Source organism: Natrix helvetica, assembly GCF_964273705.1.
Source record: "Natrix helvetica genome assembly, chromosome: 3".
NCBI classification, from domain to species: domain Eukaryota; kingdom Metazoa; phylum Chordata; class Lepidosauria; order Squamata; family Natricidae; genus Natrix; species Natrix helvetica.
The window spans coordinates 139,104,092-139,122,863 of NC_138549.1; positions in this window are offsets into that span (position 1 = coordinate 139,104,092).

Below are 18,772 nucleotides of genomic sequence, written 5' to 3' on the forward strand. Positions count from 1 at the left end.
AAGCAATGTTGCCAGAACATATTTATGCCTTAGTTAGAAGTGAGTGGTGAAAGGCCTTTCAATCCATTGCTAGTTGAAGTGATTGTGCTGCAGAGTAGATTCTCAAAAATAAAGGTTAGAAGTATTTCCATAATCCAGATTAACATTTTTCTATGATTACATAGATCATTTCCCCATGCTTGAAAAGGATACTGGGATTTGAACTTGAATATATCTGGATACAGTGAGATTAGAAAAGGCAGGCAAATTTGTGATGTCTTGAAGATGTTTTATTTTTGAATAGGTGAGCACCTGAGTTGGTGAGCACTTTCATTACACTTGAACCACATCTGCATGATACTCCTATTGTCATACAATTTAATTACGCTAAAAGAGCTTTTACTTGTAGTTTACAATTCATCATTACTTTCAACCTATGGCAGTACTGTACTTTGCTCCCTGGGAAAGGCAATTACGGTTTCAACGTATATGGAGAGTCTCAGTCACCCATATCATGGTTGTTCCAAAGGTGCTTTTTTCAGGAGGCAATTAGACTGTCATGGTTTTTCTTTGAAGACATTTCACTTTTCACCAAGAATCTTCTTCAGTTTTGACTGACCGTCCAGTCAGCACTAAAGAAGCTTCTTGAATGAGAAGCAAAATGTCTTTTAAAAACCCCAAGAAAGTCCAGTTGCCTACTGAAAAATACCTTTGGGTGTTTCCAAGTAGCACAATTCTGAAAGTGTAGAAAGGCCTTTAATTTCAAAAATATGCAGAAGAATAAAGTCCTATGATAGTAAAAGAGGGGACATTTTGTGCAAGCAACTAGAGGCGAAGATCAGGTTTTGAAAAATAAGTTCAAATCAGGGATAGTCCAAACATTTAACAGGCACTTGGGACACACATTTGTAGGAGTGGAGAAGTAGCACATGCTTATGAACAACAAATTCTTACAAAACAGAGGCACAGATAAATACAAGGAAAGTAGTGTGGAAAGTTCTGTGTGAGGACAAGAAAGCAGCCAATGTAGAAAATGTGTATGTCGTCCTTTAGAGTAATAGATTTGCCAGCAAAATTAGTATGCATGATTTATGATCAAGCATTTATATTCTGGGTGTGCCAATCTGCAAACTAGTGGGTTGAGGCACATTTGAAGCAACCTGTCTTTCTAACTTGTCATTCCACTGTCCCAAACTTGCCTCCTTTACGTAAGATGATCTCTTTGTTCCTGTTGATGTAGCAATAATAATGGATTAGATCCATTTCTCACCACCAGATACATAGGACTGGTGATTCAATAACTTAGGCACGCAAAGTTTTTATGACCTGCCTGGGGTCACGTAACAGAGTCATTAGAATGACTCTGCTATTCAGAGAAGCTATTCAGCTTCTCAAACCACTAACTACTTACTTTTCAGTCTTTCTTGGCTGAGAAAGGAGAATGCTGAAGAAAAACATTGTGGTTCAGGTTAAATCTTGAAACTAAAGTGTTTTGAGGATCAAAACAGATATGACAGGAAAACCCATAATTGGATCTTCATGTTGTTTTTTAATAATATGATTCAAAACTGGGACAAAAGATTAAACTTTTAGTTCTTCTTACTGCTTTTTACTACATTGTTATTTACCATTCTTAGGAAAAGATTAAGATCCTAATATTTCTGCCTGGCTGGTCTTAATCATTATACTTAAAATAATGTGCTTTGTTATTATTATTTAAATTTAATATAGACACTCCAATTTGTTTCAGTCTTTTGCTAACCCAGTATTTAGGGTTTCTAAATCATGTTTAATGGTTCACTGTGTTGGTCAATCTTGTTTGTTTGTTTGTTTTATTGGATTTATATGCCGCCCTTCTCCCAAAGGACTCAGGGCAGCGTACAACATTAAAAAACACATATCACAAAAGTTAAAAGGAAATTAGATACATATCCAAAAAAACACGAACCCAATTAATAGGACAATAACATTTAAAAAATTAGATAAAATTAACAGGCCAGGCCGGCTTGCTGGAAAAGCCAACTTTTTAGGGTGCGTTGGAAGGACCGGAAGTCAGGGATTATGCAAAGCTCCGGGGGGAGCTCATTCCAGAGGGAAGGCGCTCCCACAGAGAAGGCTCTCCCCCTGGGGGTCACCAGCTGACACTGTCTGGCACCCTGAGGAGGCCAACTCTGTGGGATCATACTGGATGGTGGGAGGCTACTGATGTCAGTAGGTGGTCTAGCAGGTACCCTGGGCCTAAGCCATGGAGCGCTTTAAAGGTCATAATTAATACCTTGAATCGCACCCAGAAAACAACCGGCAACCAGTGCAGGCCACCTAAAAGGGGTATAACATGGGAGTACTTAGGTACCACCATGATAACCCGCACGGCCGCATTCTGGACCAGCTGAAGCCTTCGGGTGCTCTTCAAGGGCAGCCCCATGTAGAGAGCATTGCAGTAGTCCAGGCGAGAAAGGACGAGGGCATGAGTGACTGTGCACAGAGCATCACGATCCAGGAAGGGGCGCAACTGATATACTAGGCGAACCTGGTAAAAGGCCCCCCTGGTCACGGCCGTCAGGTGTTCTTCTAAACTAAGCCGCGTATCCAGGAGGACTCCCAGATTGCGGGCCCTCTCTGAGGGAGCTAAAATTTCTCTCCCTATCATCAAAGATGGGACACGATGCACAAATCGGGATGGCGAAAACCACAGCCATTCAGTCTTGGAGGGATTGAGCTTGAGTCTGTTCCTCCCCATCCAGATCTGCACAGCCTCCAGGCATCGGGACATCATGTTGAGGGCATCGTTTGGGTGGTTTGGGGTAGAGCTGAAAAGTTGGGTATCATCAGCATATTGATGATACTGTACCCCAAACCACGGATGATTTCGCCCAGCGGTTTCATATATATGTTGAACAGGAGGGGTGAGAGAACCGACCCCTGGGGTACCCCACAAGTGATGCACCTGGGGGTCGATCCCTGCCCTCCAATCAACACAAACTGCGACTGATCCGACAAGTAGGAGGAGAACCACCATAAAACGGTGCCCCCCACTCCCAACCCCCCGAGTCGTCGCAGTAGGATACCATGGTTGATGGTATCGAAAGCTGCCGAGAGGTCTAATAGGACCAGGACAGGGGAGCAGCCCCTGTCCCGGGCCCGCCAGAGATCATCGACCAACGTGACCAATGGTGTCTCTGTGCTGTACCCGGGTCTGAAACCCGACTGAAACGGATCCAGGTAGACAGCTTCATCCAGATACTGGGGAAGCTGATGTGCTACCACACTCTTGACAACCTTCGCTACAAAGCGAAGGTTAGAGACCGGACGATAGTTGGCTAAATAAGCTGGGTCCAGGGAAGGCTTCTTCAGGAGGGGCCTCACCACCGCCTCCTTCAAGGCAGTGGGAAAGAACCCCTCTCTCAATGAAGCGTTGGTAATCGCCTGGAGCCAGCTTCGTGTCACCTCCTGGGAAGCCGAAACTAGCCAAGAGGGACATGGGTCCAACACACAAGTGGCAGCACTGAGTCTCCCCATAATCCTGTCCATGCCTTCGGGGGTCACAGGGTCAAACTCATCCCAGATTGTCTCCACAAGATTCATCCCCATCGGCTCGCCCGAATCTACCCAGTCAGAGTCCAAGCCTGTCCAGATCTGAGCGATTTTATCCTGCAGATACTGAACAAATTCTTCATCCCTACCCTGCAAGGGGTCTTCCCCAGTTCCTTGGTTAAGTAAGGAGCAGGTCACCCTAAACAGGGCAGCTGGGCAGTTATCTGCGGACACAATAAGAGCGGAAAAATGTTGCCATTTTGCCGCTTTTATCACCACTAAGTAGGATTTAATATGAATTCTTACTAGTGTTCGATCAGATTCGGACCGGCTGGCCCTCCAGCCACTCTCTAGGCGTCTTTTCTGGCGTTTCATCTCCCGGAGCTCCTCGGTAAACCAGGGAGCCACCCGGGATCGACACCGGGTCAGAGGCCGCAAAGGCACAACACGATCCAAGGCCCCAGCGGCCGCCTTATCTCAGGCTTCCACTAGGGCTTCGGTCAAGTTGTGAGCAAGGGATTCAGGAAAAGTCCCAAGCTCCATCAGGAATCTTTCGGTGTCCATCAGGTGCCTAGGGTGGAACCATCTAGTCGATTCCGCCTCCCTGTGGTGAGGGGTAGCAGTATGGAAGTCAAGCCTGATGAGGAAATGATCAGACCATGACAAGGGTTGAATAGAAATATCCCCTAAATCTAGATCATTCTAAATCTAAATCTAGATCATTCTGCATAATCTTCCCTTACGCAACAAACTACAGTATTATGAAGCATAGTTAATATTACGTGTAAACCTCTTGGCATTTGGCCAGGCTATTCCTTCAACTTGATCCTACTCCTATCCTCAGTTCACATTTCATGCTAAGCCAGGTTTTCAAAACAGTTTGCTGAAGATACCACAAGAGCTTAGGTTTACACATAACATTAATGAATGGCACATTAACCCCTCAAGACCCCAATAAACTGTATTATGGCAATGTGTGAACACAGCTAATAACAATAACAACAACAGAACCCATCAGTGTTTGAGCTGCTAAGAAAGATCCAACTAATCTGGGCTTCATTAGCCCACAGGCATTGCATATATTTATCCCAGTTCCTGAAAGCAGGTAAATGATGATATGTGTTCCAGACTTGATCGATAGTAACTGAGAAATAGGGAAGAATTTGGGCTAGCAGATCTAAAACTCCAGACCATCACTGGACGGAAGCAGTGTTGGGTTGCAGGTAGTATGCTTCGGTATGGCCGTACTGGTGCTTGCCGGGAGCACTGGGTACCGTTCCAGAGGGCCCACCTGCCCGCCCGAGCTCCTTACCTGTATTTGAGCTCTTTGATGGTTCCATGCACACGCATGGAGCATACAGCACTTGTGCGATGTGCCACCGAGCACCTGGAGCATCATAGAGGCATTGCGGAGGCAAGGATGCATGTGCATGTGTGCTGCACATGTGCATGTGGGGGACGATGGGCCCCGTTGCGCCGTACTGGTTGCAATGGGATCCATAGCACGCCACTGGATGGAAGGAAAGAGATATAGAAAATGGATGTTTCCTGCTATCTAGACGTTATCTGGAATTTTATATACCAGATCTGGCAGTTGAAGAGATACTAAAGACAGATTTCACTATGAAAGCCACACAATCTACTCTGCTGCCCAATTTATAGAATGTAAGAAGCTGTACTAATACTGTACTGATGTCAGATTGATATCTAAGGGGCATTTTGAATTTTACTGGAGGAAACAACATGACTTGGGCCCATCATCCATGCTCAGCATTTTAAGATGCTTTATAGTGAGTTATTCTCACTTGAAAGAGTTTGTGCTTTAAAAGATGCCATGGTGCCCCTGTTTGCATAACACATTAACCCTAAGAATCTTGGTTTACAAACTATAGTGACTGGGTTCATAAATCATGCTAATCCAAAACTAAGCAGACTATATAATAGTTTACCATAATGAATGAATCAGCTTTTGAGAATGGTTTAAGAGACAGCTAAAGAATAAATGAAGCAGCTGACTAAATTGCTAAGTGGGAGGATGGTGAAACCTTCTATAGTTGCAGTGTAGTCATTTACTCAGCCTGCTGTCATGTCAGAGTTTCAGGCCACCTCAGCCTCAGCCTACACAACACAATTGTTCTATAGACACTTTGCATTGCTCCAACAGCTTTACTATTCAAGTAGCTCAATCCTGCACAGCAACTACAAATGAGGTTGACCCACTAACCTTTCCTTCCAGGTTTTTAGAAAGGTAGCTGAATTCCAGGCTAGATTATTTCAGCTAGTGTTGGTTTTCAAGACTGACTCACAATCTAATGAAAAAGGAAGACTCGAAGATTGCACTAATTGAAGAAAAAAATGTATGGTAAATGGCATAAAGGAAACTATTTTGTACTTCTACAGTCTCAGAAAGGTAAATTTATCATAGAAGAGAAGGGAAGCATTTAATTTTATTCTCACTCACAGAAATGATTTTTCAGCAGAATAAAAAAGAAAAATAGTATGAGCACCATGAGTATTAAAAGTAAAATTATTGCCTGGTTTATTTGGAAATAAGCAATTATTTTCTGGTGGTGTATCTGGAATTAGTCTACCAGTTGATCAGGGTACCTGAGCATGAACAAAGACCAATGGCTATTTCTTGGGGATGGGAATGCACAATGTCATTCCCTCCACCATCCCATTGCGGATGCAATCTTTGTTCATTGTTCCATTTAGTGCATTAAAAGCACTTTTGTCCAGTTTGTGATAACTCAAGCAGTGCAATTCACCTTATCTGCTGTTCACGTCATGTTGTTGTAGGCAAAACATGGACATCCCAGTTGGCTATTCCCCACCCACCCCGCCAGTCAGTTGCTGTTCTTTACAACTTTAAAAAATATATAAATTCACCATCCAATTGGTGAAGGCTGACAGCTTTTGTTTTATAAATTGATTTTTTAAAAGATGAAATTGACAACTCTACCAACTTCTAATCAAAGTGGTAAAAAAAAGATGGTGTTCTCTCTCTCTCTTTAACTACTTCATTACTGTCAAGGGCAAGGGGAAGTCATCACAGATCACACAAAAGGAATCATATAAAAGCTCTAGCAGTGAAAACCCCATGGAAAGAAAAGTTAGTGGTTCTTGTTTTCCCAGCATGGAAGGGAGAGGGAGGAAGATCCACCAATCAGGAATCATAGTAAATATGTGTGTGAAAGGATGCTAGGCCATCACCATAGCCAAATCAGAAGACATCTGGAAAGGGATTTCTGAAATCAACTTGATGTCCATCCAGTTTATGCATGTGAGTCAAAAGCTGCAAAGCAGAGACTCCCAAAGCTGTATATTATGGCTTAGGTTTCTTAGAGTCTGGCCCATAATAAATATACCTTTTTTTACATTTCAAAATGTAGCCTTTTGTTGGTTTTCACTGTAACAGACCAACCTGGCTACAACTGTAAAATTTATTTCTTAGAAGAATTTAAACATAACTGCTAATGAAAAGGCAATGCTTGCGGTGATATGAAAAGCCAAAAGGTTTGTGCATCCATTTCCATCCTACCCTGTGTCAGGCACATCTCTTTAGCCAAAATCTTCATTTTACTATAACATCCCCACACAATGTGAGCCCTATGGGGGTTATTTGGAAACTGGAATTTCTACTCTAGTACATTTCTACATTTCATATAAACCCATTATCAAGTTCAAATGAGACAATAAGCCTAACATTAGCTAAATAAGCATTTAAGTGAGCGGAAGGATGCCACCATGCACACAGATGATAACTATACTTGTGATTAGGCATACTGTCGAGCAGAGGTGTACTCTAGGTAGTAATCTGGTCTGTTCTGATAGCAGAGTAGGTTCAAGGTCCCATTTGCATAGGTTTTCCTAGAACATGGGGTGTGATAACTTCACCAGCTCTGTTTCTTCCTCCAAAAAAGAAGACAGGGCAAGCTTTCCATTACTGACTAACCTCATTATTCTGATTGCACCATCAATTAAAAAGTACAATGAGAAGCAAATATTAGCCTCATGTCCACACCACAAACATATTTTAATATTGCTTTAAATTAACATGGCCCCGTCCCCAAATCAAGGAATTATGGTTTGTAACTTCATAAGGGTACCAAGAATTCTTGGAAATTCTGTGCAGAACTTTTAATTCCCATGATTTTTTGAAGTGAAATCCGGTAATGGATATGGCAGCCTTTTGCAACCTGGAACTCTCCAGTTATAAATACTATAACTACTAAAATAGACTGATCACAGTTTTGTCTCTTGTTGCATGCTATAGACTGTTAATTTGTAACAGTCCCTCTTCTTGTTGCAACAAGAAGTGAGTACAATAGTATCCCATCTCACTTTTTAAAAGAGTTCATATTCTTCCTATCTAGTGAAAAAAAGTAGATGGGTTTTGGCAAGTGGAAGGAGGTCACAGGGAATTTTTTTTGGTTTTCCTCATCCAAAAATGCCAATTTGGTCTTGCTCAGTCCTGCCCATAGTTTATAGTGTCATAGTTTACTGATTTTTTTTTCAATGTGTACATTTCTGGGTATAAATGTTCTTGTTCTGCTTCCAGAAGAAGTACAGCAAAATGTTATTGTCCTTTCAACTTTTACTGCTGGTTACTTTATTACAAAACCCAAGTTTATTTTTCAGCGTACTAATTTGACAATTGCTTAACCAACATCTGGTATGATAATTCAGGTGTTTGACCTGCACATGTAAAAGGCCTCATCAACCTGTTTCCCAATTCATGTTATTTGCTCATAATCAAGCAAGTGGACACTCTCCTCTGACCCCTGTGGTCAGCTACAATATCTGGGGTGCAGATATTCTGCAGATACTAACACAGGCTGAGTTTTTTCTTACTGCTTGTACCAATCTAGTGGTAATCTGGATTTTTGCAGATAAAATCTAGTGACCCTATTCTGCTCAGGTGAAAGAAGAATGGTACAGCTTGATTTTTCCAGATGTATTGCTGAACTAGAATTCTGAACATGGCAAAAAATAAAGAAATAAATAATAAAAAAATAAAAACCTTCATATTAGCTGTTACTCCAGCTTTAAAACAAGTCAATTTTAGTTTTCCTGGTTAATTCCACTTTTGAGAACTCTGCCCCCAATAACCCATAGAAAGGCGAAATACAACCTTCAGGTTGCTTAATTAGAAGAAATCAACTGGCCATTTCAGTATTGTTCTCCAAACTGCATTTCTCTAATAAATATACTTTCAGAAATGAATTCTCTCAGGTATGTGCATGCATGTGAAAACCTATTGAAAAACTAAACAAAAATGATATATTTAAAAAGGCTCAACATTAAGGAAAGATTAACAGCATCCTACATGTCTAATGAAAAATAAGCAGTTGATCTATAACATATTTACTGAGTACAGTTGCGAGATAATGTGAGTTTATAGTGTCCTTTACTACACTGCAGACATCTTGGAAGCAAAGAACAAATATGCAAATACAATTTTAAAAAAAACAAATAAAACCCTACCTACCTTACATTCCATAGCCTGACTAATGTTCATTAAAACTTCACATGACACAATGAAACTAAAGCTATCTGGAGGACGAAGCCAAATGCTTTTAAATCTTTCATTTAAAATGTTGTGAATGACCATGATTGGCCATACCTTAGGACAGGGGTGTCCAAACTTGGGAACTTTAAGACTTGTGGACTTCAACTCCCAGAATGGGGAATTCTGGGAGTTGAAGTCCACAAGTCTTAAAGTTCCCAAATTTGGACACCCCTGCCTTAGGAGCAGCAGCAATTTCCTATCTGTACTTTTCTTCTCAGTAAATCTACAATGGGCATTTGGTTGTCAGAGATCAACTGCATTGATAGAGGGAAAACTGTAGGGTCATCACCATTATCTGCCCTCTTCCTTCTCAAGTAGCAAATATGGTAAGTTCTCTCTCTCTCTCTCTCTCTCTCTCTCTCTCTCTCTCTCTCTCTCTCTCTCTCTCTCTCTCTCTCTCTCTCTCTCTCTCTCTCTCTCTCTCTCTCTCTCTCTCACACACACACACACACACACACACACATTCCTTCTGCTGTTAGCGATATCTCTCACTTGTCATACTGTAAATTCCCACATATGTCATCAACAGGCCAACCCACATCTGTCTAAACTTGTTAATCTTTATCGTGAAAAAATTTGCTGGAAGAATCCTTTGGCTCCTCCAACAGCAAGTACATTCCTATAACATACAGTATTTCTCAAAAGATAGCAAAGGTCTTTTTATACATTATAGTAAGAGAGCCTTCTCAAGATGTTTGCGCCCCATTCTTCCAAGACAATATATACAGAACTGAGAACAAGTAATAGGTTACCTGGAATGTTCATTTTTAGAATTATTACCATTTTATACATCAAGCCAAGCCAGTGGGGGAAAGGAAATACAGATATAAGTATATAGTGCACTTCTGTTTTAAGATAACCAAGCCCAATAGGTTTTAAATCATCAAGGATTATATTGGAATAAGGGGGAAACACTACTTTAACCATATTACAGCTAAAGACCTTTTTAAGCTTCTCTCTATCATGGGCTGAGGATAAGTACTATTGTGGAAACTCAGTCATTGTTACATACAACTGGATAAACATTTTTAGTCCGACACTGCTAGATTAGTCTAAAGGCATCTAATGTACAATCTTAGTTTTTGCAGTGGCCATTTCAATTACGTCTTGGAGATCTGAAAAGAAACAAAGGTTGGGTAGATGTTGTAATTTGTACATTAAGTAATCTTATTAATAACCTATGTTTACATTTTGTTACTTGTTTGTTAAGAGCCATGGTGGGGCAGTGGTTAGAATGCAGCATTGCAGACTAATTCTGCTGGCTGCCAGAGTTCGATTCACACTGGCTTATGATTGACTCAGCCTTCCATCCTTCCAAGGTTAGTAAAATGAGGACCCAAATTCTTGGGGGCAATAGGTTGACTCTATAAACCACCTAGAGAGGGATGCAAAGCACCGTGAAGCAGTATAGAACTCTAAGTGATATTGCTACTTGCCTTGAGCATTGGTGCTGCAAAAGAATGAAGTCATTATTTTTCTTAATAAAGTAATGAATTACTTTGAGTCCAATTAAGTAATGGGAAAGTACAAAAAAGATAAATTATATAATAAATTAAATTATTACTGGATTTGGTACTTCTATTTATTGAATTCTTCCCAAGAATCTAAGATAGTTAAAGATATTACTGTATACCAATATACAGTATGTGTTGTTCCAAGTAATTGGACTTTGCAATTGATGAGTCAATATTCTATCCATTCTTATTATTGTGTTGACTGCTTTTCCAGAACTTTTAGTAAGGCACCAAACACATCAACCTTGTTGCCATGATTACTGCTATGGTTAGATAACAACAGTTATAAAGAATACTGCAGATAATGACTATTCATTGATAGATAATAAGGGATGACAACAGTCATGAGTGCTAATAGCAAAGATGTGTGAGTGGAAAAAAATGGACAACATTAGTATTAATCTTTAGATTTAGGAATTTACAAGAAGATATTCAAGATTGCTTTTATTATTATTTGGAACATCTGGGAAAAATTCATTCAGTTCAAGAAGGATTTTCACATAGTACAACTATGATGCACTTTCAGAATTGCAAATGTTTTGTCATTTCAAACCTGCTCTAAGTATGTGGAGCAGGAGACCGTTCAGTTTTCAACCACTGTCTTTATTAGGACTATCAGATCTGGGCTGTAAAGTACCAGATGACCAATAAAGGTTTTTGTCTTTCCTTTGCTGAAATCTAGAAGCTATCTGGAATTTTGCAGTCCAGATCTGATGGGAATAAACGTAGCTTAGAGATATCGTACATCTAAATTTTCATTATGTATTATAGCTAACAATTATACATCTTTTTACCAATTGTTCTTTGTTACTAATTGTTATATAGAAAACTATAGAGCAGGAGCCATCCTTGGCTTGGGGAGCAGACTGTTTCAGCAAGGGGGAGCTCCACAAAGAATTCTCTCTTTCATGTTTCCTCCCACTATATTATCAGTTGACATTCTCTCTTTACTAGGAGTTATTCACTGCTCACTCAGATTGGCAGGCCGAATCTATCTGGGAAAGGTGATATCATAGACAGCCATGTCCTGAGCTACATAGTTTTATAAGCAACTAGCTGTACCCAGTCACGCGTTGCTGTGGCCCAGTCTGGTTAAATGGAAGAGAAAGAAAAGAGAAAGCGCAAGTCCCCCAGCAGAGGCGGCCCCCGCGTGGAAGTGAGCCACAGTGGCCCCTGCAAGAGTCGCCACGGAGGACGCTCCCACAGGCCCCGGCCTGGCTGAGCTGAGGAGGAGGAGGAGGCCGGCGTCCCCTGAGGAGGAGGAGGAGGAAGAGGAGGAAGGAGCTGCCTCTGGTGACACGGACGCGAGGCAACCCCCACTGGCCACAGCCCCATCCAGAGATTCCATCGCCACTGCAGTCGCTGCATCACAGGGCACCCAGCGGACGCCCCAGCCCCGCTGCGCTTCAGGCTGACACCACCGCCGCCCCATCGGAGCTGCCTTGGTGAGGCCGTAGCTGGTTCCTTGTGAGTGGGGTGGAGAGTGCGCACAGCCAGCCAGTCTGAGGTGATGCTCTGCCTCCACTTCCTCTGGAGCTCCACTGGACTGGGTGGGGGGAGGAGGCCGAGGGATGGGGCAGGCTCTGACTGGCCTCACCCCCATCTATTCTCTGCCTCCTGAGTCCCAGCTGATTGGGAGGGAATGGGGATTTTGTAGTAACCTTCTCCTGGAGTGTGAAGGGAATAGAGATTTTACAATACCCTTCCCTGGAGTGGGGAAGGAATGAAGATTTTATAGCAGCCTTTCCCTACCACACCCACCAAGCCACACCAAGCCACACCCACCAAGCCACACCCACAGAGCCAGTAGTAGAAATTTCTAAATCCCACCACTGAATTTGATCCTGGGTAGAGATATGCTACAAGGCTTCAGCCTTATTCTTATTATACTTTATCTTAAATGCTAAGATATGTTATATCTTAGAGGACTGTAGAGGACTATATATGGTAGAGAACTATAGATGATAGAGGACTATATATGATAGAGAACTATATATGGTAAATGCTATATATATATCAGATGGTAGAGAATTAAGCCCCGCACAGATCAAAATAGAGCTTCTGTGCATCACATATTTCCACCAACAACTGTACCCACACACTTAGAAAGGAGTGGAACTACTATAAAATATCTTTTAACTTCCAGCCCTCCTAAGCAGGTCTGAAGGTTGCTGTCATCAACATCATCAAAAGTTGTCAAGTAGTCCAGCAGGATAAGGATCTATCCTTCATCTATATTTTACCACAAGTCATTCATGAAGGCAACCAATCATATTTCATTTCTATACGCTTGCTGAGATTGATGACTCTAGCTAGCCCCACAATCATGAGAAACTGATTTTTTGATTATAAGGGTTGATGGAAATGTTCCTCAGACCAGATCATATCTTTTCTCTGTGGCCAATTATGCAGGTCAGGTCCATATGATCTAGGAGAAGCCCATGATTGTTATGGTAACTATGTGATCCTGCAGTTCATCTGGTCTAAAGAGGAGAGGTTAAAAAAAACACTCATCATTAGCAGCCCAGAAAAATCTATAATCATCCTGCAGTGAGATCAAGTAGATTTGGAAAGGCTATTATTATGCACTTGGGAAGACAGTAAATGCCAGTACCCCAGCCATTTATGGAACAGTGCTTCTCACAACTTCTAAAGACTTTGTAGACAATGACCATTTCAACTTCACTGCCCAGAATCATTCTGTAAGAGAAATGGGTTATTTCTAAATGTGATAAATAACATATAAATAAATGAAATTGTCAAATGTGGGAAATCAGAGTCCAGGCAGCTTAAGCTTGAGTTTTCTACAAGAATCTGAACTATTAACTGTCAAAGCAAATTGGTAATAGATGGAATTCAAGGTGAGCTGGACTTAGATCTCTTGTGGGTGTACAGGGACTCAAGACTGATGCTGTGTTTGACCCCTCCCTCAAGCTCAGCCTGGCCATGTCTTACAGAAACTACCCTATTGTGAAGTCAAGCCTTATATACTACCTGAAAATTGTCTTGTGGGAAACTCCTTCTCCCTCCTCATTATTTAGCCATGTTCTGGTAATGCATGCTAGTTCCACCCTCTCATATGTGATTGCATTATGGACAAGGATTTGCTACAGTCAGAGCTGATGTTCAACAGCGTCAGTCTGAGCCGAAGGAGCCCAGTAGTCCAGGTACTTGGCTCAGTAAGATTGTAGCAATTAAAAATAGGGAATGGCACTGAGCTTCTAATACTTCTCCTATGGAACAGATTGTGTCTTAACTGGGAAGACGCAATGCAAGATAACAACAACAACAACAACAACAAGCAAACAAACAACGAGGCAACAAAATGAGCAGCAAGATGAAACAAATTTATGTTATTCAAAACTGTTATCAAAGGATCACATATAATCAACTTTTTCAATCTATTTCCTAGAGCTATTTGGATTACAATTACAAGAATCCCCAGGGAATGCATCAGATTGGAGAAAGCTGATATTGATGCAAACCCACATATCTAACATTTTGTAACAGAACCTGATATACAACATAGCAAGTATTAGCGCTACAATGCAGACCAGACCAAAAACTGACTAAAATACTTCTATTTAGAAAGGTTTATAGTAACACAGTTTTGTAAGCCTGGTTGTGCTTTCTGTCTTCCCTCTTTTATATTCAGATTAAGGGGGTTGTCTATCTGAGATATTTTCATAATATCTCTTTATTGTTTGGACTCAACCAATGTTTCCCTCTTTCTTTGGCAACTGTTCTTTCTGCTCTCATCAAGGTCATCCTCTTTACTCTCTGTAGGATGTCAAACTGTGCTGATCCAAATAGTCATCCTCTGTTGACCCAACTTTAATTAGTGGCCAACCTTTTTAGAAATATCACACATATGGGTTGTTTTCTTTGGACACATTACGCAGAAACTCAGCTCTTTGGAGAAGATTGTAATGTTGGGAAAGGTGGAAAGAAAGAGAAGGAGAGGATAACCAGAAGCAAGGTGGCTGGACTCAGGTGATGAGTACACCAATGGAATATCTGAAAATCCAGGTTAGGGGAAGATCATAACTAGGAAAATCTATCAATCACTAAAGATCAACAATGACTTGACAGCTCATAATCAGGTTGTCAACCAATTGCCTCTTTTAATACAACAGATACATTTATATGACATGCAGAATTTGGTTAATGTTAATTTTTGTTTGGCAGGGCAAATAGGATTATTACCTGCCCTTGTCCAATAGTATAGCTTTTTGTTTATTCCATATCTCCTAATCTCATATCTCTTTCTTTTTCATGTGTGCCACAGATGCCATATTACTCATAACATCTGTGACATTTGCTTGCTCATAAGACTATTCATTTATGTGGGCCTGAGCATTTGAGATGTGAAAAGAGAGCTCCAGCTTAGCTGAGTCCCTTTGGCATTCTGGAAAGTTCATTCGTCCTCATTTGCTCGTGTATAAGGGAAAGATCTTTTAGATGCAGACATGAGAATTAATACAAAAAGCCTATTGCAAATATTGAATGAACAAGCCAACCTATCTATCATTTGGAGAACACTGACAGTAGTAGTAATTTTTTTAAGCAATGTGTGTCTAAGATCTCTCGATCTAATCTCCTGTTTCTGAGGCAGCTCCAACTCTTTTGAGAACAAAGCAAAACAGGTGGAAAATTACATCTGGCTACAAACCAGAGATTCTTAGACAATATCTTTGATTTCCCAATAATTGTATGGGAAATGTTTGTGCAGCAAAACTGTTCTTAGTGCCAGCTTTCAGGAAGGCGTGTCCCTACCCTACTGCTAAACAAAGAACTATATAAATACAAACCAAGAAAGTTATTAGGCAAATTACACTCCTTGACAGTAGGTACATTCCTGTCTTGAAACTTTATATTGGGTACACTTGAGCTTTGTCTAGGCAGCTGAAGGTTACCTTAAGGGGGGTAATGATGATTTGGGAAGCAGTGGATGCTTTCAAGTAGATGATGGTTTAGTGGTTGAGACACCAGGCTAGAAACCATATAATTGTGAGTTCTAATCTTGCGTTAGGCATCTGGATTACTTTGGCCAGTCACTCACTCTCAGCCCAAGTCACCTTATAAGAGGGTTGTGGGAAAAATAAGAGAAAGGAGTATTAGGCAAGTTCACCACCTTGAGTTAGCTATAAAATAATAAAGGTGGGATAAAAAGTATAAGAGGGACGCAGTGGCTCAGTGCCTAAGACACTCAGCTTGTCGATCAGAAAGGTAAGCAGTTCGGCGGTTTGAATCCTGAGCATCGTGTAATAGAGTGAGCTCCCGTTACTTGTCCCAGCTTCTGCCAATCTAGCAGTTCAAAAGCATGTAAAAATGCAAGTAGAAAAATAGGAAACACCTTTGGTGGGAAGGTAACAGCGTTCCGTGTGCCTTTGGCATTTAGTCATGCCAGCCATATGACCACGGAGATGTCTTCGGACAGCGCTGGCTCTTTAGCTTTGAAACAGAGATGAGCACCGCCCTCTAGAGTTGGAACAACTAGCACATATGTATGAAGGTAACCTTTACCTTTACCTAAAAAGTATAAACAATTTTAAAAATCAATGTAATGATTCTCTTTTCCTCCTCAACGGATTTTCTTTGAGAAGAAAAATAACCATATACCTGAAAAGAAAATTCTGAGAATGAAAAACTGTTAGATCTGGGCAACGAGAGAACAGACTGCGGACACGAAGTGACTTAACAGCTCTTTATTAGTAGTAGTAGAGATCCAGCTTGCTCTGTGGCCGGAAGGTTCCCCTTTTATAGGACTCGGGTACACCTCTCGACCAATCAGAGCGATACCTGTTTCCCGCTGTAGCAGCGGACCAGAGAGGAGACTTCCTACGATATATGTTAATATCTAACACCCCTCCCCTCTTAGACGGAACATTGCGGTTAGTTATGTAGTCCTTAAGGTATGTTGGCGTTTGCCTTACTCGGGTGGAGCGTCGCAGTTCGGGTTGGTCAGAAGTAGTTGCAGGATCGGTTGCTTTCTCTGTTTCGAGTTCGGGGGTTTTCAGGCTTTCGTTGCTTGGGCGTTCGGGGGTTTGCTCGCTTACGTTGCTTGGGGTTTGTTCCGTTTCGCGCTCGGCCTCTTGTTCTGTCCTGGGCTCGCAGGTGTCGTAGTTCTCTGTGTTGGGGCTCTCGAGTGGCTGACCTTGCATTGGTAGGTAGCTCTCGTTCTCGGTTCGTAGGTCTGAGTGTGCTAGGCGACCCCGAAGTTGATCGATGTGCCTTTTCCAATTCCGCCCATCTTCCAGTTCTAACAGATACGATCGTGGACCCGTGATGCCAATGACCCTTGCCGGCATCCACAATGTCCCCCCTGCATAGTTGTGGGCGTATACTGAATCCCCTATGCTAAAGCTCCGAATTTTGCTTGTGGAGTCTGGGGGTGCTGTGGCAGAGTAATTTGGGTGAAGACGGTCCAGGTGAGACTGTAGACGGCGGCCCATGAGTAGCTCAGCGGGGCTCCTACCTGTCGTTGCGCTGGGGCTAATGTGTTGGATTAATAGGTAATGGTCAATGCGTGTTTGCCAATCACCTGGACCCATCCTAGCGAGGGCCTCTTTCGCGGATCGCACCATTCTCTCCGCCTGTCCGTTTGATGCCGGATGGAATGGCGCAACGAGGGCATGCCGAATTCCCTGACCTGCTAAGTATGTTTCGAATTGCATGGCCGTGAACTGGGGCCCGTTATCGGAGACCAGGAGGTCGGGCAGGCCATGAGTGGCGAAAAGTCACCGTAGAACCTTAATGACTGCCTCTGCCGTGGTTGAAGTCATTAGGACTACTTCTAGCCATTTGGAGTATGCATCCACAACTATACGGAACGTCTGACCTTGAACTGGCCCTGCGAAGTCGATGTGTATTCTCGACCAGGGTGCTTTAGGCTTTTCCCATTCTGTGGCGGGCGCTTCCGGGGGTGCTGGTCTCGATTCTTGGCATGGATCGCAAGTGGCCACCCACTCCTCTATTTCTTTGTCCATGTTTGGCCACCAAACGTAACTTCTTGCTAACGCCTTCATCCTAACGATTCCCGGATGCCCAACATGTAATGCATCTAACACATTTCTACGTAAAGCATAAGGAATAACAACTCGATCCCCCCACAATAAACAACCTTGTAACACTGAGAGTTCGTCCCGTTTCGACCAAAACACTTTGAATTCCGGGCCCACGTTGCCCTTCGGCCACCCCCTCCAAACCCAAGTTTGAACTTGCTTTATTATATTGTCTTTAGAGGAGAACCTTGCAACGTCGCAGGAAGAAACCGGTCCTGAGTCCAAACAGTCAATGAGCAACACCGGTACTTCGGGAGTGGGGTCTGGCAAAAGGTCCGGTAGTGGGCAACGGCTGAGTGCGTCTGCGTGTCCTAGAGTGGAGCCCGGTCGATGAATTAACTTGTAGGAGTACGCAGCCAGGAAAACAGTCCACCTGGTCATGCGTGGAGAAAGGGAGACTGGAGTGTGGCGGTTTCCCGCCAAGAGTCCCAACAGCGGTTTGTGATCTGTAATCAGTTCAAAATCGCGGCCGTAGAGGTATTCATGGAAACGTTTTACTCCAGCTACAGCAGCTAACGCTTCCCTGTCCATCTGGCTGTAGTTCCTCTCGGCCGATGAAAGAGTCCTGGAGTAGAAGGCGATGGGTGCTTCATTTCCGTTCGGCATCCTGTGGCTAAGGACTGCACCAACTCCAAAGGGTGATGCGTCGCAGGTCAATACCAGCGGTAGTGTCTGGCTGTATTGGACTAACAGCGAGTCAGTGGTGAGCAGGCGCTTTACTGCGGCAAAAGCTGCTGCTTCCGATTGTCCCCATCTCCATGGTGCGTTCCTCTGGAGTAGTCGATGTAATGGCTCAGCAACGGTCGACTTCTGTCTCAGAAAAACGCTGTAGAAGTTAAGTAGTCCGAGGAAGGCCTGCAACTCGGTCTGATTTCGTGGTGTGGGGGCGTCCTGGATCGCCTTAATTTTCTTTGCCGTAGGGTGTATTCCCTGACCATCGATTCTATAACCCAGGAATTCTACGCTAGGCACGTTAATTTGGCATTTTTCCTTTTTAAGGCGGAGACCCTTCTCTCTGATTCTGGCCAAAACAGTTCTGACTCTTTTATTTAATTGCTCCTCGTTTGCAGCGGACACTAAGATGTCGTCGAAATAGGGGACGACTCCCA